The sequence below is a fragment of the Rhinoderma darwinii genome, chromosome 1 (genome assembly GCF_050947455.1).
Source record: "Rhinoderma darwinii isolate aRhiDar2 chromosome 1, aRhiDar2.hap1, whole genome shotgun sequence".
Taxonomy (NCBI): domain Eukaryota; kingdom Metazoa; phylum Chordata; class Amphibia; order Anura; family Rhinodermatidae; genus Rhinoderma; species Rhinoderma darwinii.
The window spans coordinates 576,969,304-576,995,316 of record NC_134687.1 but is presented as its reverse complement, the minus strand read 5'-3'; the positions used below and the strand labels follow the sequence as shown (position 1 = coordinate 576,995,316).

Below are 26,013 nucleotides of genomic sequence, written 5' to 3'. Positions count from 1 at the left end.
TTCAAAGATGTTGAATAGTCGCATACGTTTTTGGACGGACAATATGGCAGTGGTGCAGGCTGTTAACAATTTGTCTTCTGGATCATTGCCGGTTTTGGCGTTACTTAGGCATCTAGTTCTACGTTGCATGCAATGTAACATTTGGTTTCGGGCTACACATGTGCCGGGTGTTGAGAATAAAATCGCAGATGCCTTATCTCGTTTGCAGATGGGGGTCTTTCGGGAGCTTCACCCGGGAGCACGGCTGGAAGGGGAGCGTTGCCCGAATCACTTATGAGCCCTGGTCGAGGGGAACTTGCCCGGCTAGTTCAAGGTTCTGTGGTACCAGGTACATGGCGGAGCCATAATAAGTTTTGGGCGGAGTGGTTGGAATTATCTGGCGGGGTTTTTCCTACAAATGATGAGCGGCATTATGAGGTTACGTTGGAGTATTTGTCTCGGATGCGTACTAATGGTTCTTCGGTGTACACGGTGTCAAAAAGTTTGACTGGTATTGCGTTTATGTTGAAGTTGTGGGGTTGTACTGATGTGACGAAAATGTTTGTTATTAGACAGGCATTGAAGGGGTGGAAGAAGGAGCATATTGTGAAGGATGCTAGGAGGCCTATTACATATGCTTTATTACTAAGGATGCTGATGGTTGTTCCGGCTGTTTGCTTTGATCCTTATGAGTCTGTTTTGCTACGTACTGCTTTTTCTTTGCCCTTTTTCGCAGCATTGCGGGTGAGCGAATTGGTGTCACCGAGCGCAAAGCGGTTTGGGGGTCTTCTGTTTGCGGATGTTTTATTGGAGGAAAAAGTGGTCCGGGTATGTGTGAGACGGTCCAAGACTGATCAGATGGGCGTTGGTGTTTGGTTGTGTGTGAATTCATTGGGTGGTGAATTCTGTCCAGTTCGTTTGGTGCGTGAGTTTTTGTCTTTTCGAGCTGATGGGGTTCCTTTCTTGGTACATTCTAATTCTTTGCCGCTTACTCGATTTCAATTTGGAGCCGTTCTTAAGTCTTGTTTGGAGCATTTGGGCGTTGATCCTGCTGAGTTTGGGACTCATTCGTTTAGAATAGGGGCAGCCACGGAGGCTAATGCTTTAGGTATGGGGGAGGAAGATATTAAACGTCTGGGTAGGTGGAGTTCAACTTGTTATAGGTCCTATGTGCGTCCGGATCTGGTGTTGTTTTGATTTTCTTTGTCATTTCAGAACATCGGCCGGAAGTATGGATAGTTGGCCATTCTTTTATTTTCTGGGCAGCTCGGCGGGCTGAATATCGGCCTTTAGGCCTCAGTCTTGGGGTGTCATCGGCCGAGGTGCACTGGAAAGGTATCAGAGGGCTGAGGTGGGTTCAGCTGTTGCCGTTAATAGTTGAAGTTAGTCGGGAATGCCGTGGTCCAATTGTGCTCGTTATACATGTTGGGGGAAATGATTTGGGAAAGGTGAAATTGTCGGAGTTGTTGTCCCTTATCAAGGCTGATTTAGGTCATTTCAAACAGCTTTTTGCTGATTGTGTGATTGTCTGGTCTGAGGTGATTGCACGAACTCATTGGCGAGGAGCTAGAAGTGCTGTGGCCGTCGAGCGGTCAAGACGGGTGTTGAATGTTCGTATTTCCAGGTTTGTTCGTTCCATTGGGGGGGTAGCAATTCGTCATTTGATGTTGGAAGGTGACAATGGGGACTTATTGTTATCTGACGGCGTTCATTTAAATGACATTGGGATCGACATCATGCTGTCGGGTCTGCAAGATGGAGTGGAGGCTGGTTTGGCATTGTGTGGTGGGGGTGGTCGGAGTACCGCATAGGTGTTCGCAGTATCCTCCTTGGCGGACATAGGCTCTGAAGAGTAAAATCCGGAGAAGAACCTACATGCGCGCCGCTTCACAGTGGGCGGCATCACAGGAGATGTGAATAAATTAAGTGGTTACTTCATGGCCATGTGATACAAAAATGTTTGGTTGTGTTAAATAAAGCTGTGGCCATTCCCACATTCTCCAAGAAACAGGTTTCGTTGCTTTATTGGTTTATTAAATGGGGTAATGATGCATCAGCGACACTTAATATGGGGATAACATTAGTACATGCAGTCTTGAGGCACTAAATCAAATAGAGAAAGTGCCTGGGACTGTATGTGATAGGGGGATGGAAGGGGGGAAAAAAGTGCGGGAAAAAATCAGGAGCAGGGATTGGTTGGGCAAGGGGATAGAGGAGGGGTTAGGAGCAGATAAATAGTTGAGGTCAAGGGCAGTTCACTATCTTACCTGCTGGAGCTGCAAACGTCCCTCCCGCCCTCCCTCTTTGGAAAAATTTGGGTGTGTAGTTATGGTGTTTTCTCTGTCTTTTAATTTCTTTGCTTTTCTATGCCATGTCTATTATGGCTCGTCAGTTGCTTCCTTTTTCTTTGCGTAGGCGTGTTTCTGTGGTTTTTCTTTGTTTTTCAGATGTCACAGCAGGCGGAGATAGGCTCTGAAGAGTAAAATCCGGAGAAGAACCTACATGCGCGCCGCTTCACAGTGGGCGGCATCACAGGAGATGTGAATAAATTAAGTGGTTACTTCAGGGCCATGTGATACAAAAATGTTTGGTTGTGTTAAATAAAGCTGTGGCCATTCCCACATTCTCCAAGAAACAGGTTTCGTTGCTTTATTGGTTTATTAAATGGGGTAATGATGCATCAGCGACACTTAATATGGGGATAACATTAGTACATGCAGTCTATGAGAAATTGCTGTTTATGTTCTAAGCCTTGTAACGTCCCATAAAAATAAAAGAATGTTCAAAAAACTATGCCAATCTAAAGTAGACATATGGTAAATGTGAACTAGTACATTTTTTGGGTGGTATAATCGTCTGTTTTACAATCAGATGCATTTAAATTCTGAAAAAAGCTTTTTTTTCAAAATTTTCTCTAAATTTTGCAATTTTTCACCAATAAACCCTGAATATATCGACCAAATTTTACCACGAACATGAAGCCCAATGTGTCACGAGAAAACTATCTTAGAATCGCTTGGATAGGTTTAAGCATTCCCATGTTATTACCACATAAATTGAAATATGTCAGATTTGAAAAATGGGCTCTGAGCCTTAAGGCCAAAACTAGGCTGCGTCCTTAAGGGGTTAAAGAGTTGAAAGTTTAAGCTTAGATCTCCCCCCCACACACACACAAACGACGCGAACAGTGAGTTGACCATTTTTAAAAACGCTTGGGCACAATCACATCTACATGTTCCAGTATATACAACAGCTTGGGCAAGACAATAAATTTCAATAGATTTAGTCGTCCCGCCACCAACAGAGGCAAAAGTTTCCATGCTTGGAGTTTATCCTTTAGGTATTTCAGTAAAGGTGTGACATTTAAATCATTGGATCGGGTATTATCCCTGGCAATACATATGCCCAAATATTTGAAGTCAGGGGGTGACTCTCAAACCACAGAAATCTGAATCCAAACCACAATCATCCCGTCTCAGAGGCATTAAGAAAGATTTCTGCCAATTTATCAATAAACCGGAAAATTTCCCAAAAACATTAATGATGGAAATAGCTCTAGGAAGAGTAGCATTAGGGTTAGTCATGATGAGTGCCATGTCATCCACATAAAGACCTATACAGTCCTCACTAGAGCCTATACTAATGCCCAGATACGGAGAATCTTGTCTAATCTGGAGAGCCAATGGCTCTATGGCAAGTGCAAATAGGAGTGGCGAAAGGGGGCACCTCTGCCTTGTGCTCCTATGGAGGCAAAAATAATGGGACAGCACCCCGTTCACCAACACCTGCGCCCTAGGATACCGATACAACAAAGACACCCATTTAATGAAACGATCCACGGGGATGGATCTTGCACAAATCTCTCCTCTGCTTGCAGCCACTTTTGGGCCAATTCCTCCTCCTGATGGGCTGAAGAACGTTTTACATAAGAAATGGAAGACCGGAGACACCCCCACAAGTAGGCCTTAAAGGTATCCCAAACAAGCAGACGATTCTCCATTTGAGAGTGAGCATCTATTAATATTGACAATTGGTCAGGTATCCGGTCATTCTGCTGGATGAGTTGGAGCCAGAAAGGATTAATTTTATACACTCCCCTCCGCCCAACCTGTTGCATTTGCAATTTCACTAGTACTGGACTATGATCCGAGATCCCTCTTGGTAAATGAGAAATATAATCCACTTCTCTTAAGACGGTAGGAGACCCAAAAATATAGTCTATTCTAGATAGTGCATTGTGTTGTGGAGTATGGCATGTCAATTCTCTAATACAAGTATGAGTAGCCCTCCATAAATCTATCCACCCCATTTCTTGCATAAGTAGATAAGTAGGTTCAGTGGTGATGGTCCAATGGAACTACGTCCCTCAGGACGGTGGAGACGGTCCATAAAGGGGTCCATAAGAAGGTTGAAATCCCCCATCAATATAATACGGGATCCCGAATATGAAGACGCAAACCTCATTGTAGCCTGAACAATCTCCAGTGTGGCAGGTGGGGGTTATAAATGCCCATGATCACATGGGGATACTCATCAATGACTGCCTGCAGAAAAATAAATCTACCATGAGGATCAATGCTTGACTGTAGCAGCTTCCATCGAAGCCGAGAGTGTACCATTATTGCCACCACTCTAGAATAGGAAGTGTGTGAGGCATGCCCAACCCATTGTAACCAGGGTTTATTCAGAACATGAACCATATCAGGGGTCAAGTGCTTTTCTTGCAAACAAATCAAGTGGGGTTGGTGTGGTCACAGAACAGCGAAAATCATAAGCCTCTTGTCATGGGAGCCCATACCTCGCACATTTCAGGACATGAACTGTAATCCCGCCATCTCCCATGTTGAAGACTTATCTGACAGCTATACCCCAAAATTCCTCGAACCATATCTGAGCATCCAAATATCTGATCCAGTAATTATATCTTATTGTTCTTAATACATTTAGTCTAAGCACATACATGTCTACACCGTGTTCCAAATTATTATGCAAATGTTCTTTTTCGCTGATTTTCAAATGACAGTCAGTATAATCTTCAAGCCATCAACCGTTGGAGTATAATGCAAATTTTATTGAACAAATCTCCTAATGATAACAGATTTTTTTTTCGAAGTAAAAAACTCCAAATTCACTGTTTCAAATTATTATGCACAACAGAGATAAAAACATTTTAAAGGTTGTAAAGAGAACTAAAATGGTAATTTGTTGAATTTGCAGCATCAGGAGGTCATATTTACAGAAATCAAAAGCTCTTCCAATCAAAAAAAACTTAGCAAGCAAAGTTACATGTAAACATAGGACCCCTTCTTTGATATCACCTTCACAATTCTTGCATCCATTGAATTTGTGAGTATTTGGATAGTTTCTGCTTGAATATCTTTGCAGGATGTCAGAATAGCCTCCCAGAGCTTCTGTTTTGATGTGAATTGCCTCCCACCCTCATAGATATTTTACTTGAGGATGCTCCAAAGGTTCTCAATAGGGTTGAGGTCAGGGGAACATGGGGGCCACACCATGAGTTTCTCTCCTTTTATGCCCATAGCAGCCAATGACACAGAGGTATTCTTTGCAGCATGAGATGGTGCATTGTCATGCATGAAGATAATTTTGCTACGGAAGGCACGGTTCTTCTTTTTGTACCACGGAAGAAAGTGGTCAGTCATAAACTCTACGTACTTTGCAGAGGTCATTTTCACACCGTCAGGGACCCTAAAGGGGCCTACCAGTTCTCTCCCCATGATTCCAGCCCAAAACATGAATCCGCCACCTCCTTGCTGATGTCGCAGCCTTGTTGGAACATGGTGGCCATTCTCCAACCTTCCACTACTCCATCCATCTGGACCATCCAGGGTTGCACGGCACTCATCAGTAAACAACACGGTTTGAAAATTAGTCTTCATGTATTTCTGAGCCCACTGCAACCCTTTCTGCTTGTGAGCATTGTTTAGGGGTGGCCGAATAATAGCTTTATGCACACTTGCAAAGCTCTGGAGGATCCTACACCTTGAGGTTCGCGGGACTCCAGAGGCACCAGCGGCTTCAAATACCTGTTTGCTGCTTTGCAATGGCATTTTAGCAGCTACTCTCCTAATCCTATTAATTTGTCTGTCAGAAACCTTCCTCATTATGCCTTTATCTGAACGAACCCGTCTGTGCTCTGAATCAGCCACAAATCTTTTCACCGTACGATGATCACGCTTAAGTTTTCTTGAAATATCCAATGTTTTCATACCTTGTCCAAGGTATTGCATATTTCACGCTTTTCGGCAGCAGAGAGATCCTTTTTCTTTCCCATATTGCTTGAAACCTGTGGCCTGCTTAACTCCTTCCTGCACACGGGCGTGATTGTACGTCCGAAATGTAACTGATTTCCCGCATTCGGGCGTACAGTTACGCCCAAGCTTCAAACTGTCACCATGTCAACAGACATGGTGACAGCGTCCCGATCGCAACTGTCATAGATAGTTGCCGAGCAGGACTCGCGGCATAGGACCAATCAGAGTGGTCCCGTGCCGGCACGAGCTATGATTGGCCAGCCAGTACTGACAGGCCAATCACAGCGCAGGAGCAGTGGTTTGCCGGCATCTCCGTCTCTGACAAGCTCATTCCTGTCAGAGAGCTTGTCAGAATCGAAGACAAGTACAGTTACAGTGAAGAAATGAAAAGAAGAACCCAAAAACCCAGCGAACTGCCCCTTTTGTGCCCTTTTGTGCCCACTAACCAGTGATCACCCCCTTTGGTGCCCACTGGTTAAGAAAAAAAAATTAAAAAAAATATATATACTTATATAAATATATATATTGTATATCATTTCAGTCCCCCACAGTGTCCTTCTGCCATGCTGTGATCTGTCACCTGTCGGAGTACCCGGTCGCCATCACCCTGCTGTGTCCCTAGATTGCCCACTGCCCGAGTTCCCTGTTAGGTAGCAATGCCACGTCTCATTTAGTTTTTCCCCTGCAGGTAGGGTACCCTTACTAATTGAATACAGCAGGGTCTGTTCTCATTCCACAGTTGAGAGTAGCGGTTTATTTTTTTATAAAAAAAATGTAAAAAAAAAAGTTCCAAATTTTTTTTTCCCGTTAGTGGTAGCAAGAGTTTATTAGTATGGCCAAAAGAGTCTTCTCAGCCGAGGAAGCATATGAAATGCTGTGTTCCAATACGGACAGCGCGAGTGAAGGTGAAAAGAAGTTCGTGCTTCCAACTTATGTGTTTAGTGAGACAGTCATCAGCTTCAGACAGGTTAGTAATAAATAATGCACGTTCTCCATCCACAACTCGAAGTCTAGCAGAATACGCCATTGAATATGGGATCTGCAAGTCCCGAAGCCGTCTTTTAATCTGAGCATAGGACGCTCTTTGACGCTGCAGATCAGGCGAAAAATCGGGATAAATGGATACCGCAGTATTGTCAAACCGGATTCCTCCAGCCTTGCGGGCCTCCAAGAGAACAGTATCACGGTCCTTACAATTTAGCAGGCGGGCTAACAGGGGTCTCGGGGGAGGCTCCCGGAATGGGAGGTCTTGCTTGTAAGCGATGAGCCCTCTCCACTGTAAACGCCATCGAAAATAAGGCTCCAAGTAAGGTTTCCCTAAGCCATTTTTCCACAAATTCTCCAGGGTGTTGCCCCTCCGCCTTCTCCGGCAATCCCACAATCTGGAGATTATTTCGCTGCGACCTATTTTCCAAGTCATCCGCTTTCTGACGCCACAAATCCACCTTTCAGTGTAGGTCTTGTATATCAGCCGGCAGGCCCTCAGTGCGGTCTTCCAGGGAGGATACGCGACCATCCGTCTCCCGCTCTCTCAAATTTTGAAGGTCTTGGCGCAGCAGGCCCACGTCAACCCTCACCTCATCAATCTTAGCGGTAAGCGATGTTCGGGTATCGAGGATATCGGTTAAGAGTTTCTCTGATGCTTCTGGTAGTGTCATTTCTTTAGCCATGTGACAGCAAGTGTAGAATACTCTACCGCCGCCATTGCGGATGTCGGCATAGACGAGCTCCCACCGGTGCCATCTTGGTTCATAAGTTTTTCCGTCTAGTCAGTTGCCTTAGTCGGTCCCATCCTGCTCTTGGGAGATTTCCTTCCCTTCTTACGCAGTAAGTATGGAAATTTGGCAGGATTTATAGTCACAGGATGAGATTAAGCAGGATGCTGACCCGGAGCTACCGCCGCACACGTCCTCTCACATCAGCAGTTGGCCATGCCCCCCTTCTATAGTAGTTTTAATTCAGTAACAATGGGGGTATTTTTAAAGTCACTATGTGGTTATGGTGTGGCAGTATTATTCAGTAACAGTACGGGGGTATTATTTAGTCACTATGGTTACAGTCTGAAGGTATTATTAAGTAACAGTACGGGGGTATTATTCAGTCACTATGTGGTTATAGTGTGGAGGTATTATTCAGTAACAGTACGGGGGTATTATTTAGTCACTATGGTTACAGTCTGGCGGTATTATTAAGTAACAGTACGGGGGTATTATTCAGTCACTATGTGGTTATAGTGTGGAGGTATTATTCAGTAACAGTACGGGGGTATTATTCAGTCACTATGTGGTTCTAGTGTGGAGGTATTATTCAGTAACAGTATGGGGGTATTATTCAGTAACAGTATGGAGGTATTATTCAGTAACAGTATGGGGGTATTATTCAGTAACAGTATGGGGGTATTATTCAGTAACAGTATGGAGGTATTATTCAGTAACAGTATGGGGGTATTATTCAGTAACAGTATGGAGGTATTATTCAGTAACAGTATGGAGGTATTATTCAGTAACAGTATGGGGGTATTATTCAGTAACAGTATGGGGGTATTATTCAGTAACAGTATGGGGGTATTATTCAGTAACAGTATGGAGGTATTATTCAGTAACAGTATGGAGGTATTATTCAGTAACAGTATGGAGGTATTATTCCGTAACAGTATGGGGGTATTATTCAGTAACAGTATGGGGGTATTATTCAGTAACAGTATGGGGGGTATTATTCAGTCACTATGTGGTTATAGTGTGGAGGTATTATTTAGTTACAGTATGGGGGTATTATTCAGTCACTATCTGATTATGGCGTGGAGGTATTATTCTGTAACAGTATGGGGGTATTATTCAGTCACTATGTGGTTATAGTGTGGAGGTATTATTCAGTAACAGTACGGGGGTATTATTCAGTCACTATGTGGTTATAGTGTGGAGGTATTATTTAGTTACAGTATGGGGGTATTATTCAGTCACTATCTGATTATGGCGTGGAGGTATTATTCTGTAACAGTATGGGGGTATTATTCAGTCACAGTATGCAGATAATATAATCCGGTATAGTGGTATGATATCATAACTGTATATGTATATAGATTTTTTTTTGTGCGAGAGGGGGGACATTTGCTTTGGGTCTTACAACACTCCTGGACCAGCTAGAAATCAGCGATGCAGTTCTCTGCGCACCGCCTTCAGAATTGACTGCATTATTGATACAGTAAGGCTTCGTTCACATCTGCGTCGGGATTCAATTGAGGGCTTCCGTCAGACCTTTCCGTCTGGGGGAACCCATGAACGCAAACCAAACGGAAACCATAGCTTCCTTTGGCATTACCTTTGATTTCAATGGTAATGTTTCAGTTTCAAATGGTTTCCGTTTGTCTCCGTTCCATAAGATAATTTTTTTGGGACGGAATCAATAGCGCATTAGTTTTTGTTTGGTTGGCGTTCATGGGTTCCCCTGATGGAAAGGTCTTACAGAAGTCATCAATGGAACCCTGACGCAGATGTGAACAGGCCCTAATTCAGCATTTGGGTTCCCGCTTTTAACCTTGCCCAGGGGGACACTTTGTCTAAAACCGGCCCTGCCTGTAATGGTGGCATCCTATTACAATACTACGCTATAATTCAATGAGCTCTTTAAAATGACCCATTCTTTCACAAATGTTTGTAAAGGCGACTGCATGGCTAAGTGCTGGATTATATGCATCTGTGGCAATGGGACTGAATGAAACACCGGAATTCAATGATTTAGAGGTGTGTCCTAATACTTTTCTTTATATAGTACAGGGGTCATCAACTTTTGACACTCCAGGTGTTGTGAAACTACAACTCCCAGCATGCCCTGACAGCCAAATACTTTAGTATTCCAAACAAAGGCTGTTAGGGCATGGTGGAAATTGTAGTATCATAACAGCTGTAGTGCCAAAGGTTGCTAACCCCTGATATAGTGTATTTCAGCAAATATTATTCTCATTTCTGGTATTCCCATTGATGGCATAGGGATAGCAGAAGACTGTGCCAACCAGGGGCATAGTTAAAGGCTTTTGGGCCCTCGTGAAAAAATTCAGCTTGGGCCCATTTCCCACCACCTATAATAAAACTAAAATGTTAACACGTTTTACATATTAAGGCCTCATGCACACGGCCATGCCTGTAATCACGGCACGCTGACACCCCATTTTCGTGCCGTGCTCCCATACAAAGTATGGGAGCACGGCCCATAAAAATCGAAAAGTAGGAGATGCTCCATAATTCCCGGCACAGTTCTATGGCACGGACACCCTTCCGTACCGATACGGAAAGGTGTCCGCGGCCAATAGAACCGGGCGGGTCCGTAATTGCGGACCATATTGCGGTCCGCAAGTATGATTTTTTTTTACGGTCGTGTGCATGGGGCCTAATCCAAAATAATTTATTAAACATGCTTACAAGCTCCAGCTGGATTTCCCTTTTTAAACATTTAATAATATGACGATACAGTGACTGACTAACACTGCCATACAGTAACTCAATAATACTACCATATAGAGACTAAATAATACCACCATACAGGTACTGATTAATACTGCCATACAGAGACTGAATAAACCCACTATACAATGACTGAATATTACCACCACAAAGTGACTGACTACCACTATACAGGGACTGAATAATACCTTCATACAGTGACTGAATAATACCTTCATACAGTGACTGAATAATACAACATACATTGACTGAATAATACTTTCATACAGTGATGGAATAATACCCCATACAGTAACTGAATAATACCACAATACAGTGACTGAGAAATACCACCATACAGTGCCTGAATAATACAACCATACAATGAATGAATAATACCACCATACAGAGAATGAATAATACCACCATAAAGTGACTGAATACCACCATACGCTGACTGAATAGTACCACTCCACAGTGACTGAATAGTACCACTCCACAGTGACTGAATAGTACCACTCCACAGTGACTGAATAATACCACATACAGTGACTGAATAATACCACATACAGTGAATGAATAATACCACTATACAGTGACTGGATAATACCACCTCACAATTACTGATAAATACCACTATGCAGTGATATAATATATACCACTATACAGTGATACCAATATACTGCATTGCAGTGACTAAGTAATAAAGAACAGTGACTGAATAAAAATGCCATAAAGTAAATCCAATGGCTCATTTAGTCTTTGGTTGTACTTGTTTTATTTCTCTTTCTTTTTCATGTGGCCCAGGCCATCAGCCAGTATCCCGATACATAGTACTTACCAGCCAGAACCCCTTGCATACTGCCACCCAATGCTACACCTACCCTGATCCGTGCTCCAGGTGAACTTTCCAGTTCAATAGAGGGGAAGGTGGTTTGTTTGGCCATGGTGGATGTGTACGCAGGAGTAGGTGCTTATGTACCTCCAAGGCAGGGTCTTATCTCGTCACATTGCTGTAGGCTGTCATTTACTGCACCAACCTACAGCAGAATGACGGAGTGATACGATATCTAGCCATTGAGGAACAATTTGAGTTGGCAGTTTATTAGGATCCAGTAGATTATTTTCTGCTCACTATATTCTATCTATCATATCAACAGTGCAAGTTATAAAAACCAACGAGTTGATCTTAAAAGGAATAAAAAGAAAATTAACCAGTTAGTTGGCACCAATTTGCCTTTTTACGTTACTAACGTGGTGTTCCATGCTAGGTAGAGCAGATGTTCGGGTGTTTAATGACAACCAAGCTCCTGCTCTAATGGCCGGTATCAGAGGAACATCTGTTGTCGACCGTTAGCCCCTTATTGCGGTGTTTAATAACGACTGCAGTTTATAATTGGGACTCCCTCTTTAAGCCAATTGGGATCCTGTGACCCGATCGCACGGTGCTGATGGGTTTTGATGGTGGCCGGGGCCTAATGAAGGCAGGGACTAATAGGATGCCTGACAGGCATAATACACTGTAATACACTGTATTATTAAAGGGATCAATTGATCGTAGAGTGAAGTCCCATTGTAGGAATGATAAGAAATTGTAAAAACAAATCAATAAAGTTTTTAGAAAATTGTAATCGTACTGACCCACTAAGTAAAGATATCTTGTTATTTATACCGCACGTTGAAAGGTGTAAATTTCAACGCAAAAAAAGATTGTCAGAATTGCAGTTTCTTTTACATTCCCCCTTTAAAAAAAAAGTGAAGAGAAGTCAATAAGTTAAATGTACTTAAAAAGAAGGCATTAAAAAATACAACTCGTCCCGCAAAAAACAAACTCTCATATGGCTATGTGAACGGAAAAATGAAAAAGTTATCACCTGTGGAATGCAACAATGAAAAAACTTGGTTATTAGGGTTGAAAATAGCCTGGTCCCTAGAAGGTTAAAAGCTTTATACTTTTTATCAGTCAATTTCCAATTTGGGCTAAAATAGAAATGTCTACAAAAAATGGTTTATGAATGATAAAAAGCAGAAAAGGTTCTTTTTTTTTCTCTCCCTTTATTCACTGCCATAAAGGTTAACAGTAAGGCCTCATGCACGCGACCGTGCATTTGCGGCCGTATACTCTCCGCAATTGTGGATCTGGAATTGCAGATAGTATAGAACCACCGGCGTAACTAGGAAAGACTGGGCCGCATAGCAAACTTTTGACTGGGGCCCCCCCTCCCCTCGGTGTCACACAACCCCCCCCCCTTGTAGATAGTGTCTTTTTTACAGCCCCCCCCGTAGATAACGCCATACAGCCCCCCTCTGTAGATAGCACCATACATCCCCCTGTAGAGAACGCCATACAGCCCCCTGTAGATAACGCCATACAGCCCCCCTGTAGATAACGCCATACAGCCCCCCTGTAGATAACGCCATACAGCCCCCCTGCAGAGAATGCCATACAGCCCCCCCTGTAGAGAACGCCATACAGCCCCCCTGTAGGGAACGTCATACAGCCCCCCCTGTAGAGAACGCCATACAGCCCCCCCTGTAGGGAACGCCATACAGATCCCCCCCTGTAGGGAACGCCATACAGCCACCCCTCCCTGTATGGAACGTCATACACCCCCCCTGTAGAGAACGCCATACAGCCCCCCCCCTGTAGGGAACGCCATACAGCTCCCCCCCCCCCCCTGTAGGGAACGCCATACAGCGTCCCCCCTCCCAAAAAAATGCGACCTACAGTGTGTCCTACAAAATACATGTATCCCCTCTCCACAGGATCTCCACAGGATAGGGGATACATGAGTGATCACTGGCAGCGATAGGGAGAACGGGGGACTGAAAGTCCCCCAAGTTCTCCATCACAAACCTCTGACTTCCGGCGTCTGCGCAGCTCAATAAAAATGAAAGGAGCGCTGGTCACGCATGCGCACAAGCACGACCGGCGCTCCATTCATTTCTACGGAGCTGCCGACACAGACCCCGGAAGTCCGAGGTTTGTGATGGAGAACTTCAGGGGACTTTCAGTCCCCCGTTCTCCCTATCCCTGCCAGAGATCACACATGTATCCCCTATCCTGTGGAGATCCTGTGGAGAGGGGATACATGTCTTTTGCTCTATTTTGCGCCTTCAGGACCAAATCACGTCGTTAGCCCAACAAATAAAAAAGTTATAGCCATTTAACTAACACGTGCTAAAAATGGCTATAACTTTTTTATTTGTTGGGCTAACGACGTGATTTTTGCGACGTTTTTTTCCGTAGACAATGCAGGTTTCATTTTTTATCGTTTTTATACACACCTTTTTTGCTATTTTAGAATTTTTATTCATAAAGTTTGAAAATAATAGTAAAAAAATAAGCTTTTTTACATTTCAGCTATTTATTTTTTTTGGTAATAACATAGTTTTACCCTAAAATAGACCTTTTATTTGTGATCGTCATTGTCTACCGTAAATTTTTATATATTACATGTCTATATTAGGGTAATTGGGTCAGCGCTAAGGTTACAACAATGATTGGCGGGGGGGGGGAGTTTTTTTTGGGGGTGGGTATTTTATGTGTATTTATTATTTAATTTTTTTTTGCACTTTACTTTACTATTTTTTTATTACTATGGTCTGTCCCCCAAAGGTCAAAGAAGACCTTTGGGGAACTTTATATATTTTTTTTCTTTCTTTTACACCATGTTTTTCCACTGTAACTGGAGCTGCACGGCAGCCCCAGTTACAGCGGAAATCAGCCCTCTCATAGTGACGATTGTCACTAATAGGGCTGTGCTGGGTCTAGTAAGACCCAGCAGCAGTCTGCCACTAACGGCACCCGGCGATCATGTGACCAGTCACATGATCACCGGGAGGAATAGAGACAGCGCCGCTGATGCTGTCTCTACTCCTGTACACAGCGCGCATTCAGCGCTGTGTACAAGTGATCAGAGAAGACAGAAGCAGCGAAAGCTGCTTCTATCCTCTCCTCAGGGTCCCCGGCAGTCACTGACAGCCGGAGACCCGACATTCAGCTGCCCGATCGCGCGGGCAGCAAGTTAAAACCCGAGCCGTAGAAAGTCTATGGCTCGGGTTTTAAGGACCCTGACCGCTGGCCGTAAAAATACAGCCAGCGGTCGGGAACCAGTTAATGGCAGAGCGGGGAGATACCTCCCTGCTCTGCCGTAGTGTTCAGTGGCGTCCCGCTGTAGCAGCCATAGCGGCTGCTAGCGGAGCCTCCGGCCATGGTAGCAGCCGCTACTGCTGCTACAGCGGTAGTTACGCCACTGTATAGAACACATTCTATATTATGGGCCAATGCACACGACCGTGGTTTCCAAGATCCGTACATTGCCTGGATCCCAAAGTGCAAAAATAGGACATGTGGACCCCAACTGCGGTCAGGGCTAATTAAAGTCAATGCACATCTTGCATGTGCACGGTCCATGATTGCGGGCGGCCCACGCATTACACTTCGCGGCCTGTCCGTGCCGTAATTACGGACCGTGCACACGGCTACAGTGGTGTGCATGGGGCCTTACATCATTATGGCTGGGGCTAGACATAGACTTTTGTTTTGTAGTGAGGAATAAATCGCTGTCCATAGGAATGCATTAGGCTACGGCTACACATAGAGTATTTATCTCACTACAAAAAAATTTGCTCTGGTAAATCGCTGTCCATAGGAAAGCATTGAGTAGCTTGAGAATCTCTTCAAAATCTCTCCAGAAAAGGGGGTAGCTCTGAAATCCCAGCAAGTAGCGATTAAAAATAAATTAGCAATCACTTCCCTGGAGCGATTTTGAAGACATTTTCAAGCTAATCAATACATTCCTATGGACAGCGTTTATCACAACAATATTAAAGCGATTGTTTTGTAGTACAATAAATACTCTGTTTGTAGACCTAGTCACTACAAAAAAAAGTATAAATCTGGATGCAGCCTATCAGTAAATGGGTGAAAGCTTGAAAAGAAAAAAACAATTAAAACTCAAGCCTGCACTACCACAGACCTACCACTAGAGGTCTCTATTACATATAAACTATGCATGCAAGGTTATAATCTGGACATGCTATGGAATTACAAGGATCAGCAGGTTTTACTCTGAATTTCAGACATCAGCATCAAGGGTGGACACATCATATGTGAAATCTTTGCAGATGCACAGGGACCCAGTAAGTAAGGGGGGCCCATTTACCCCATAAAAGCATCTTCCTACTGTCTATTAGATTTAATGTACTGAATTGCATGGCTCACAATTATTGGTGGATTGTTAGCGACAATGTGGCTCATAGTTATGAGACCTATGTGGCAGGCACATATGGGCAGGGGCGTAGCTAGGGGGGGGGGCAGGCGGGGCATGTGCCCCGGGCGCCGCTCAGAGGGGGGCGCCAGCTCCACCTCCTCCTGCACTATAATTGTACCTGTGTCGCAAGGACACAGGTACAATTAGAAGCAATGAATGACCGGGCACGTTCCGTGCCCGGCCATTCAGCGCCTCTCCACGAATGAAGCGACTGGTACCTTTTGTACCAGTGACGCTTCCGTCGATGAAAGGCGCTGATTGACTGGCAGGGAAAGTCATCCTGCCCAGCCAATCAGCGCCTTTCATAGACGCTGTGTTCAACCCCCTGGAGACCTGCGCAGAAGAGAGCAGGTCTCCATGGCTGCCGGACGGCGTGGGAGTGGGAATAAGGTGAGTTTGAATATTTTTTTCTTTTTAAATTGTAATAGAAGTGTGGCTGTATCTGCGGGGGGACGGACTATATCTACAGGGGGGGCTATATCTACAGGGGGTGGGCTATATACAGGGGGACTATATCTACACGGGGGCTATATCTACAGGGGGTGGGCTATATACAGGGGGACTATATCTACAGGGGGCTATATCTACAGGGGGTGGGCTATATACAGGTGGACTATATCTACAGGGGGTGGGCTATATACAGGTGGACTATATCTACAGGGGGTGGGCTATATACAGGGGGACTATATCTACAGGGGGTGGGCTATATACAGGGGGACTATATCTACAGGGGGTGGGCTATATACAGGGGGACTATATCTACAGGGGGCTATATACTGGGGTGGGCTATCTACAGGGGGACCATATCTACTGGGGGTGGGCTATATACAGGTGGACTATATCTACAGGGGGTGGGCTATATACAGGGGGACTATATACTGGGGTGGGCTATCTATGGAGCATCATATACAGGGGTGGGCTATATAGTATATAGCCCCCTGTAGATATAGCCCACCCCTGTAGATATAGCCCACCCCTGTAGATATAGCCCACCCCTGTAGATATAGCCCAACCCTGTAGATATAGCCCACCCCTGTAGATATAGCCCACCCCTGTAGATATAGCCCAGCCCTGTAGATATAGCCCACCCCTGTAGATATAGCCCACCCCTGTAGATATAGCCCACCCCTGTAGATGTAGCCCACCCCTGTAGATGTAGCCCACCCCTGTAGATGTAGCCCACCCCTGTAGATGTAGCCCACCCCTGTAGATATAGCCCAGCCCTGTAGATATAACCCACCCCTGTATATAGCCCAGCCCTGTAGATATAGCCCAGCCCTGTAGATATAGCCCAGCCCTGTAGATATAGCCCAGCCCTGTAGATATAGCCCACCCCTGTAGATAGCCCACCCCTGTAGATATAGTCCCCCTGTAGATATAGTCCCCCTGTAGATATAGCCCACCCCTGTATATAGTATCCCACAAATAGCTCCCCCTATAGTGCTCCACAGAAAGCCCACCCCTGTATATAGCCCCCTTGTACATATAGTCCACCCCTGTATATAGTGCTCCACAGATAGCCCACCCTTGTATATAGTATATACAGGGGTGGGCTATCTGTGGAGCACTATATACAGGGGTGGACTATCTAGTGGAGCACTATATACAGGGGTGGGCTATATGGCAGGTACTATCTACAGGGGGCTCTATGGCAGGCACTATCTACAGGGGGCACAGTGTGTGTGTGTGTGTGTGTGTGTGTGTGTGTGTGTAGGGCACGGTGTATGGTGCTATTATAATTAGAGGTGCAGTGTATGGCGCTATTATATTTAGGGGCGTAGTGTGTGGTATAATGATAACTTTATATTTATTTATAGGTGCAGAAATGTTGGAAAAGTGAGAAGCTGAAGACATGTGAGCGGCAAACTGCAGAAATGGTCTGTGACCGGGAGAAGCCACCATAGAGGTCTGGACCGGATGGAGAAAAATAACTAGAATCTGAGACGTCACCGGTGAGTCACTCAATGTAAATGTTTATTCTGCCTCTAATCAGCACTGTAGTCACTGTATGATCTGCAGCGAGATGATGGGTGGTAGGATTATGATAGGATTTATTTTTTGTGAAACGGCATCTCCCAGCATATCCTTATCATTGTTTGGGCCATGCTGGGAGCTGTAGTTTTACGCCGTACACACCTATACGGCAAGGGTTGCACTAAATTGAGCTGTATTTGTGCTGGTGTAGTATATATGTAGTGAGCTTGCTTCTGGGGCTGTATATATGTACTGAGCTTGGTTCTGGTGTTGTGTATAGAACCATATTGCTTGTAAAATGTACAAATGTTTTTATGCTCGCGTTACATAAAAATAAATGACACGTCGATTGGTAGAGAAAACAAACACGGCGAGGGGGAAGGAGATGTCGGGAAAGAGGTTGGGGGGGGGGCGCCAAACTGAATCTTTGCCCCGGGTGCTGGAGAGCCTAGCTACGCCTCTGCATATGGGGCCACTGCAGCATGGTTATGGGGCAGTGTGGCTGCCTGTGCCATAGGGCCAATGTGACTGGCATCTAAACTAAAAAGGTCTTTAAAAAATATTCTGCAGTATGATTCAGGGAAGCATTATTCTTCTCCAATTTTTGGGAACAAAAAGAAAATGTACATGTACAATGCTCTGTTTTACCTCTTCATCTTCTATTCATTACACATCAGGACCTAGATTCCCGGGGGTTAAAAACTTAGATTTTGTCTCAGTTAACAATCCAAAAGGTTCACCTGCATTCCCTTGCCCCATCATAACACCAAAAACATTATCAAGGGTTTTAGTGTCAATTTCTACATCAGATTACTGTACAGTGTCTGGTGTCAAGAGAACAGAAGGTGGGTTTGGAGGCAGGACTAAGTGACTCTTCAGGGTAGCGGCACCGCCCGATGACCCTTTAATGAGTAATTAGCATATAGTGTGCGCCGTTTTAAAAGTTGATTTTATAGATTTTGCTGCATCTGAAAAAAACATACATTTGGAAATATTGTCAGGTAATGTATTACCGCATGGTGGCGGTTCAAGTGGTTAAAACTACCAGACAGGTTCCCATTAAATATACAATGAATTGAAAACAATTCCATCTGCCCTGCAATTTTGTTATTATAAATATATCCTATATAATTACAGCATCAGAACCAACCTCTGACATATATACAGCACGAGAGCCAAGCTCAATACATAAATACAGCACCAGAACCAAGCACTGACATATATACAGCTCCAGAACAAAGCTCAGTACATATATACAGAACCAGAACAAAGCTCAGTACATATATACAGCACCAGAACAAAGCTCAGTACATATATACAGCATCAGAACGAAGCTCAGTACATAAATACAGAACCAGAACAAAGCTATATACAGCACCAGAACAAAGCTCAGTACATATATACAGACCATAACAAAGCTCAGTACATAAATACAGCCCCAGAACAAAGCTCAGTACATATATACAGCACCAGAACAAAACTCAGTACATATATACAGCACCAGAACAAATACAACTCAATTTAGTGCAACCCCTGCCGTATAGGTTTGTACAGCATAAAACTACAGCTCCCAGCATGAACCGAACAATGATAAGGATATGCTGGGAGTTGCGGTTTCACAAAAAAAATCATATCATAATAAACCACCCATCATCTCGCTGCAGATCATACAGTGACTACAGTACTGATTAGATGCAGAATAAACATTTACATTAAGTGACTCACCGGTGACGTCTCAGATTCTAGCTCTTTTTCTCTTTTCTTCTCCATCCAGTCCAGACCTCACCTCTGTCGATAGTGCCTCACGTATAGTTTCCCCTGTAAATAGTGTCCCACATATAGCCCACCCCTGTAGATAGTGCCCTACAAATAGCTCCCCCTATAGATATCGCTCCACATATAGCCCACCCCTGTAGATAGTGCTCCACATATAGCCCACCCCTGTAGATAGTGCTCCACATATAGCCCACCCCTGTAGAAAGTGCTCCACATATAGCCCACCCCTGTAGATAGTGCCTCACATATAGTTCCCCGTGTATATATTGTCCCACATATAGCCCACCCCTGTAGATAGTGCCCTACACATAGCTCTCCCTGTAGATAGTGCTCCACATCCCCACATATAGACCCCCCCCCCCCCGTAGATAGAGCCCCCCCATAGAAAATGCTACTCAGTTTTAAAAACAAACTTGACATACTCTCATGATCCCGTTACCGCGCTGTCTGGTGGCAATGCAGGCCCGCTCTCTTCTGAGCAGGAATGCTGGGGCTGAACGATGCAAGCGGTGTGATGACACCATCACACCGCTAGCTTCGTTGAAAGGCGCTGATTGGCGGGGCAAGTCATTTTGCCCTGCCAATCAGCGCCTTTGTAAGGCGCAGAATGGTCAGCGCTAATGCATGTATTTGTATCTGCGTGCTATAGACGCAGGTACAATTAGTGCAAGAGGGGATGCGGCGGCTGGTTCCTGTGGATCCCGCCGCCCCCTCAGAGAGGCAGCAGGCCGCCACTTGAGGTGAGAAGCTCATCTCGCCTCATGGACGGTACAGCCCTGACTATAATATATCTTGTAATAGGAGACCAGTTTAGTTTAAAGTAATCCAATCTTTTATCTTGATTAAATACACATATATATATGTATATATATATATATATATATATACATAAGATCCAAACAAGATGTCAGCCGCACAGCCTTATAAATCGTATGTGGGTGCCAGCCTGCCCGGGTCAAGGCTAACAGACCTGCTGTAGTAAGGTCCAAACAAATATCAGGCAGCACTCCAAGGTAAAAGCAAGGTAGAAAAAGGTGCTTTATTGGTCCATACAAAACACGACGTTTCAGCTCAACACAGGAGCCTTTTTCAAGTGTTGAGCTGAAACGTCATGTTTTATATGGACCAATAAAGCACCTTTTTCTACCTTGCTTGTACCTTGGAGTGCTGTCTGATATTTGTTATATACACACTACCGTTCAAAAGTTTGGGGTCACCCAGACAATTTTGTGTTTTCCATGAAAACTCACACTTATATTTATCAAATGAGTTGCAAAATGACTAGAAAATATAGTCAAGACATTGACAAGGTTAGAAATAATGATTTTTATTTGAAATAATAATTTTCTCCTTCAAACTTTGCTTTCGTCAAAGAATGCTCCATTTGCAGCAATTACAGCATTGCAGACCTTTGGCATTCTAGCAGTTAATTTGCTGAGGTAATCGGGAGAAATGTCACCCCATGCTTCCAGAAGCCGCTCCCACAAGTTGGATTGGCTTGATGGGCACTTCTTGCGTACCATACGGTCAAGCTGCTCCCACAACAGCTCTATGGGGTTGAGATCTCGTGACTGCGCTGGCCACTCCATTACAGATAGAATACCAGCTGCCTGCTTCTTCCCTAAATAGTTCTTGCATAATTTGGAGGTGTGCTTTGGGTCATTGTCCTGTTGTAGGATGAAATTGGCTCCAATTAAGCGCTGTCCACAGGGTATGGCATGGCGTTGCAAAATGAAGTGATAGCCTTCCTTATTCAAAATCCCTTTTACCTTGTACAAATCTCCCACTTTACCAGCACCAAAGCAACCCCAGACCATCACATTACCTCCACCATGCTTGACAGATGGCGTCAGGCACTCTTCAAGCATCTTTTCAGTTGTTCTGCGTCTCACAAATGTTCTTCTGTGTGATCCAAACACCTCAAACTTCGATTCGTCTGTCCATAACACTTTTTTCCAATCTTCCTCTGTCCAATGTCTGTGTGCTTTTGCCCATATTAATCTTTTCCTTTTATTAGCCAGTCTCAGATATGGCTTTTTCTTTGCCACTCTGCTCTGAAGGCCAGCATCCCGGAGTCGCCTCTTCACTGTAGACGTTGACACTGGCGTTTTGCGGGTACTATTTAATGAAGCTGCCAGTTGAGGTCCTGTGAGGTGTCTATTTCTCAAACTAGAGACTCTAATGTACTTGTCTTGTTGCTCAGTTGTGCAGCGGGGCCCCCAACTTCTCTTTCTACTCTGGTTAGAGCCTGTTTGTGCTGTCCTCTGAATGGAGTAGTACACACCGTTGTAGGAAATCTTTAGTTTCTTGGCAATTTCTCGCATGGAATAGCCTTCATTTCTAAGAACAAGAATAGACTGTCGAGTTTCACATGAAAGCTCTCTTTTTGTAGCCATTTTGAGAGTTTAATCGAACCCACAAATGTAATGCTCCAGATTCTCAACTAGCTCATAGGAAGGTCAGTTTTATAGCTCCTCTAAACAGCAAAACTGTTTACAGCGGTGCTAACATAATTGCACATGGGTTTTCAAGTGTTTTCTAATCATCCATTAGCCTTCTTACACAGTTAGCAAACACAATGTACCATTAGAACACTGGAGTGATGGTTGCTGGAAATGGGCCTCTATACACCTATGTAGATATTGCATTAAAAACCAGGCGTTTGCAGCTAGAATAGTCATTTAGCACATTAACAATGTATAGAGTATATTTCTGATTAATTGAATGTTATCTTCATTGAAAAAAACTGTGCTTTTCTTGCAAAAATAAGGAAATTTCTAAGTGACGCTAAACTTTTGAACGGTAGTGTATATATATATATATATATATATATAACAGTAAAAGGGTAAAAGGGAGATCAAAGCTGAACATACACTTTAAAGATCTGTTGGGTGTGACGTTGCTTGAAAAACGACCGATGTCTGAATGTATTTACTATAAACTGAAGCTGCCAAAATCTCTAGGACACAGTGAAGAACTAAAGAAATGCAAAGCAAAGAAACGTAGGGAAGCACACAGATAAAATAAGTCATAGAGCAGTTCCCCCACTAGAGGGAGCAAGGGACAGAATTTCACTGCTTATTGTTATGGCATCATGCAAGTAAAGCTGGCCATACATTCAAAATGCCATATAAGGACATATGTACGTTGGGTCCCCCGCGTAGGACCCCCTCTATTAGCCGGAATGGAGAGCTGCTCTATGAGGACGGCTTCACTTCTGGCAGGCTTACATGGTCACTGTCGTTTCAATGAACTTTCCATAAATCTATAGTAGAAATTAATATAAGAGACTTTGTAATATATCTTATTAGAAAAAAGTATCCTCCTCCCCCCTGCCTTCTGCACTGATCATTCACTCTCAATTTACTACTAATATCATAAGATTATAAGCTCTCCAAATCCGGTTACATGCTTCCCATAGAAGTCTATGAAAAGGAGAGGGGGAGAAAGCTGCTGGAGGAAGACAAACTCAGAAAAACACTGTTCAAATATGCGCATATATAAGAAATTCAGTTTTTTTTTTGTTCCGTCATAGTGTAACGTATGGAGATTGAATACCCAAGTAAAATGAGGATTTAGTTTGGTCTAATAATGCCCTAATGCTTACCATGGCCTTATAACCATTTGTGCTAGATTTATGGTGTACTGCGTCTCTAAGCGCTATGGTTCGGCTGTCTTTTGTTGTTGTTGTGAATGTATTCTATTCCCTCAACAGGTGGGACAGGGGAACCATTCATGGTCTGACAATGATGGGAGAAGACTTGCTGCACTTGCTGACGCCATGTACATATGTTTTTATTATCGCTGGTCTATGAAGTAAGGCAGGTGCTTGGCTTGTTCACACCCTTAAATTTGTGCTGCTGGCATGTACGGCCCAGGCACCATTTTGGGTAGCATTGGATTTACTTTGTAACAGGGTGAAGATGGACACACGAAGCATGTGTGCGTCATTGCGCCAGGAGGCGTCACTGTTCTTATAAAAAAAGTGGTTAGCCCCCCAAAAAGCATTCAGTGTTAGGAGAAAGTGCTGGAGTGACCTGAATTGTGTGTTGTGCTGAAGGACAGGTGAACGTTAGAGGTGTTGTTGCATGGAGGATTGTGTGAAAGCTGCTGTGGAGGTAGAAGGATTGAGAGGGACCAATTACTTAGAACTGGAAACTCTCAGACAGAGGAGTCTGAGAGAGACTGGTGAAGACCATCTAAGGCGGGATTCACACGACCGGGTCGGGTCCGAGCCCGAGTGCCGGCCGGTAAAATCGGCCATTCTGCCCGGCCGGTTTGCATAAAGTATTAAGGCCTCATTCACACGACAGGGTCCGAGTGTCGGCCGGGAAAATCGGCCGTTTTTGGCCGATTTTCCCGGCCGGTTTGCATCCGTTTTGCATCCGTTCCGGGCCGAGTTGCCGTTTTTACCGGCCGATTTGGACCCGATTTGCATCCGTTTTTTTCCCTGTCCGTTTTAAAATCGGATGAATTTAGCCCTTTGTAGATAATGCCACAGCCCCCCTGGTAGGTAATGCCACCCAGCCCCCTGTAGGCGATGCCACACAGCCCCCTGCAGGCGATGCCACACAGCCCCCTGCAGGCGATGCCACACAGCCCCCTGCAGGCGATGCCATCAAGTCCCCTGTAGGTAATGCCACCAAGTCCCCTGTAGGTAATGCCACCAAGACCCCTGTAGGTAATGCCACCAAGTCCCCTGTAGGTAATGCCACCAAGTCCCCTGTAGGTAATGCCACCAAGTCCCCTGTAGGCGATGCCACACAGCCCCCTGTAGGCGATGCCACACAGCCCCCTGTAGGCGATGCCACACAGCCCCCTGTAGGCGATGCCACACAACCCCCTGTAGGCGATGCCACACAGCCCCCTGTAGGCGATGCCACACAGCCCCCTGTAGGCAATGCCACCCACCCTGCCCCCTGTAGGCGATGCCACCCACCCAGCCTCCTGTAGGTGATGCCACCCACCCTGCCCCCTGTAGGTGATGCCACCCACCCTGCCCCCTGTAGGTGATGCCACCCACCCTGCCCCCTGTAGGTGATGCCACCCTGCCCCCTGTAGGTGATGCCACCCTGCCCCCTGTAGGTGATGCCACCCTGCCCCCTGTAGGTGATGCCACCCTGCCCCCTGTAGGTGATGCCACCCTGCCCCCTGTAGGTGATGCCACACAGTCCCCTGTATGTTGCACCCATCCCCCCCCCCTTCCAGGAGAAGTCACTGACTTCAATGTCCATATATGGACAGTGTAGTCACTGACTTCTCCTGAAGAGGAATTCCCTGCCACAGGTCGGGAATTCCGCTTCAGAAGTGAGTCACGTCACTGTGTCCATATATGGACAGTGTAGTCACTCACTTCTCCTGTAGCGGAATCCCCGGCCATAGAGTCGGGGATTTCGCTGCAGAAGTGAGTGACTTCGCTGTGTCCATATATGGACAGTGTAGTCACTCACTTCTCCTGTAGTGGAATCCCCGGCCATAGAGTCGGGGATTTCGCTGCAGAAGTGAGTGACTTCGCTGTGTCCATATATGGACAGTGTAGTCACTCACTTCTCCTGTAGCGGAATCCCCGGCCATAGAGTCGGGGATTCCGCTGCAGAAGTGCGTGACTTCGCTGTGTCCATATATGGACAGTGTAGTCACTCACTTCTCCTGTAGCGGAATCCCCGGCCATAGAGTCGGGGATTTCGCTGCAGAAGTGAGTGACTTCGCTGTGTCCATATATGGACAGTGTAGTCACTCACTTCTCCTGCAGCGGAATCCCCGGCCATAGAGTCGGGGATTTCGCTGCAGAAGTGAGTGACTTCGCTGTGTCCATATATGGACAGTGTAGTCACTCACTTCTCCTGTAGTGGAATCCCCGGCCATAGAGTCGGGGATTTCGCTGCAGAAGTGAGTGACTTCGCTGTGTCCATATATGGACAGTGTAGTCACTCACTTCTCCTGTAGCGGAATCCCCGGCCATAGAGTCGGGGATTCCGCTGCAGAAGTGCATGACTTCGCTGTGTCCATATATGGACAGTGTAGTCACTCACTTCTCCTGTAGCGGAATCCCCGGCCATAGAGTCGGGGATTCCGCTGCAGAAGTGAGTGACTTCGCTGTGTCCATATATGGACAGTGTAGTCACTCACTTCTCCTGTAGTGGAATCCCCGGCCATAGAGTCGGGGATTCCGCTGCAGAAGTGCGTGACTTCGCTGTGTCCATATATGGACAGTGTAGTCACTCACTTCTCCTGTAGCGGAATCCCCAATCCCCAGCCGGGGATTGGGGATTCCGACTCCTACAGCGAGCAATAAAA

At 45.1% G+C, this 26,013-nt stretch overlaps 1 long non-coding RNA gene across 1 annotated transcript; it reads left to right on the top strand.

The window, feature by feature from the left end:
- Positions 1-16,294: 16,294 nt before the first annotated feature.
- Positions 16,295-23,847, top strand: LOC142746213 (uncharacterized). The gene is made up of 3 exons (XR_012881697.1): positions 16,295-16,356; positions 17,784-17,918; positions 23,432-23,847. It is a non-coding gene; the product is annotated as an uncharacterized LOC142746213 (long non-coding RNA).
- Positions 23,848-26,013: the final 2,166 nt, after the last annotated feature.